The sequence below is a fragment of the Sinohyriopsis cumingii genome, chromosome 10 (assembly GCF_028554795.1).
Source record: "Sinohyriopsis cumingii isolate HCF-2022 chromosome 10, ASM2855479v2, whole genome shotgun sequence".
NCBI lineage: Eukaryota > Metazoa > Mollusca > Bivalvia > Unionida > Unionidae > Sinohyriopsis > Sinohyriopsis cumingii.
Window position 1 is genome coordinate 29,293,009 of NC_142970.1, and position 2,826 is coordinate 29,295,834.

General features: G+C 35.8%; 1 long non-coding RNA gene across 1 annotated transcript; it reads left to right on the top strand.

Annotated features, from left to right (window-relative positions):
* Positions 1-947: 947 nt before the first annotated feature.
* LOC149789823 (uncharacterized) lies at positions 948-2,624 on the top strand. The gene is made up of 3 exons (XR_016423978.1): positions 948-1,073; positions 1,765-1,911; positions 2,144-2,624. It is a non-coding gene; the product is annotated as an uncharacterized LOC149789823 (long non-coding RNA).
* The last annotated feature ends 202 nt before the right edge of the window (positions 2,625-2,826 follow it).

Genomic DNA, 2,826 nt, shown 5'->3' on the forward strand with positions numbered 1-2,826 from the left:
GCATCAATTTCTCCAATTCCTCTATATGGGGAATGTGACGTCACAGAGTGCTCTCTTTGGATTGGACGAATGACTCCGTATGGTGACTGAATTTTGTAACGCGTGTTTGGATTGGTCAACAAACTCAATCCGTTTCCATCCTCCCTTCCCCTACAAATAACCGCTGTTTACTGCATTCCTTCATTTGTTCTCGTCGCAAAAATGTGGACCGACGTAGAATCCTCTACTCTAGTATCTTCAATGCTGTTCCGTACGGACTTGCTCATGTATGGCAGATCATCGTGGACCATTGTCAGGATGACGGATACAAGCGTTTGGAGAAGAAGAATGTATGTGGGGAGTCAAGGCTGTTTAAAGAGAGTTATGATTTTCGGACAAGAAATCAGACAAAGTTTGAGGAAAAGAAGAAGACCAATACCACGCCCTCTATGTTAACGGAATGATGTTAACATAAAGACAAAGGCCCTTTTCAGGGCCCCTTATATGCCTCGAAAAGAAACGACTTTCTTGCCTCCCTCAAATTTGTTTTGTTTAGAATGATGTATAAGTGTTTGTCTCTTGTCTGTTGTCTATTGTCTATTGTTTCTTGTCTGTAATGTATTTTCCTATCATCCCTAGACAGGCCCAATACTTTTTGTCCTCTATAGTCCTACCCATGTAAAAAATCCCTATGTTCAACTCCCATTGTCTCTAGACAGACCCACCATGTTAAATTCCCATTGTCCCCAGAGTGCCGGTCCTGTATTCCCCATGTTAAATTCCCATTGTCCCCATTAACTACTTTCGTGTTTTCAAAGCTTTACACACCGTTAAGAAACTTCTTTCTATAAATTGATCAATAATATGAACTACGCAGGTATTTATTAACGTAAAACTGGCTCCTTGAAAATGAGCTATCAGCTAGGAATATAATTCCATCTTGTTATTATAATGCAGTGTTGAAAAAATTAAAGGCGTTGAAAACGAGAAACAAATCTCGGGATTGTTCTCATGGATCGCTGGTCAAAGTGGAGACAGCGATACCATTGATCTTCAAGATTTGATAAAAGCGTACAGAAAGAATGATTTCAACAGTAAGTCTCTCTCAATTCTCTCTCTCTCTCTCTCTCTCTCTCTTACATACGGATCTCTGTCTTATATGTGATCTGTATATACACATCTATTTCTCCAGGCAACGCCTATGTACCTATAAATTTATCCCTGGCATAATTCGTTGATCTGTAAACCCAGATTATCAGATCTAGTATCAAGCTTTAAAATGATGATGGCAAGACGAACTTTGAGCAGAGATGTGAAGTTTGGAGATAGCCATTATGTTATTTGAGAATGTTCTACCTCACTTTTTCGCTCGAATATGAACTATTTCTTATAAAGACAATCGATATTGTTGTTTATCACGAAACCATTAATATTACGTAGTAGTTAAGGATATGAATCGAAAGGCACATTTTGGTCGACGATATAGTTAAGCATAATTTTCATTCATAAATAATAAGGAACTAATGAAAATATTTATTCAATTGAATATTTTTCATGATTTATTTATTTCTATAATCGTCATAATTGTTTGAACCTGTCATCACGTAGGTCCATGGTTTCAATTAAAAGTATAATTCTTATGTCAAGGGAGATTTTAGAAATAAAATGTATGACGTTAACAATCCAGAGTAATACCAATAGTTAACGGTTGAACTTACATATGTTAGAAAATCGTCTGCTGGTAATTGCCATAGAAGAAACGAAGAATATAATTTTCATTTTCAGAAGATGGCTACTTATCGGAATTGGAGGTAAGAGCCGGTCGTCCGATGATTAACCTCGAACCAAGTTCTTATGCCGAAAAAATATTTGGCAATGTAAAGATAGATGAAAGTACCATTAAGGACCTTTTCTATGAGATGGATGAATCAGGTATAACCTAACAAAGTCTCCTTTGGTTTATCAGTTGCTGTCGTAATGATATACGTATCATAATCATTAAAGAATCACTGCCCAGCACTTTCTCTCGATGTAGCCAAGTTAGACACAATTCAATCGAATGCTTGTTACTCAACTGTATCAGTAATGTGGTTATAAGAGATTTATTTGTATTCTCCTGAAGCGATAATAGTTCTTTAATTATCTACTTTTCTATTTCTTTCAGACAAAGGGTGGGTCGACCTGTCTGAATTTGAGTATTTTTACAACAGAAAGGTTGATTTATTGGATTCGAGTGAGACGAAGAAATGAAGATAGATCAAGTGTACTTTCACCTCCAATGACAGACAACTGATAAAATGATTAAATTATATTTGGCTTTTAGAATCTTATGCAACGATGTCACAAGAATAAATGAATCAGCACATAAACCCATGAATCATTCAATCAATGAATCAAATCAACAAGCAATCAGTTGATCAATGGATGACTGAGTAAATGACACAATGAAAGAAACATATCTTCAATACATGAAACATGTTTACGGACAATAGAAACTGGACGGAACTGCATGGAAATTGTAGAAACTTCGTAGAATCTAGTTTTCAAGTAAAAGAACTACATTCAAATGTATGTGTACTATCCTACGGCATCGAGATACGGAAACTATATGTTCCATTTGTTTAATTAAACTTTGAAATTTGCAAATGTTAGTTTTGCTGAGCCTTTCACTAAGGACTATCAGTATTAATTCAACTCGCATACGAAAGCTACGGAAATCCCATAAAGTTAAAAAGCAATGACTTTAGATAACTAAATGACCATGACCTAACCAAAATTACTCAAAATAAATCATTCTCGTTACAAGCCTGTGTATGGAGAGAGGTTTAAATCCAGCAGCATTTTCTG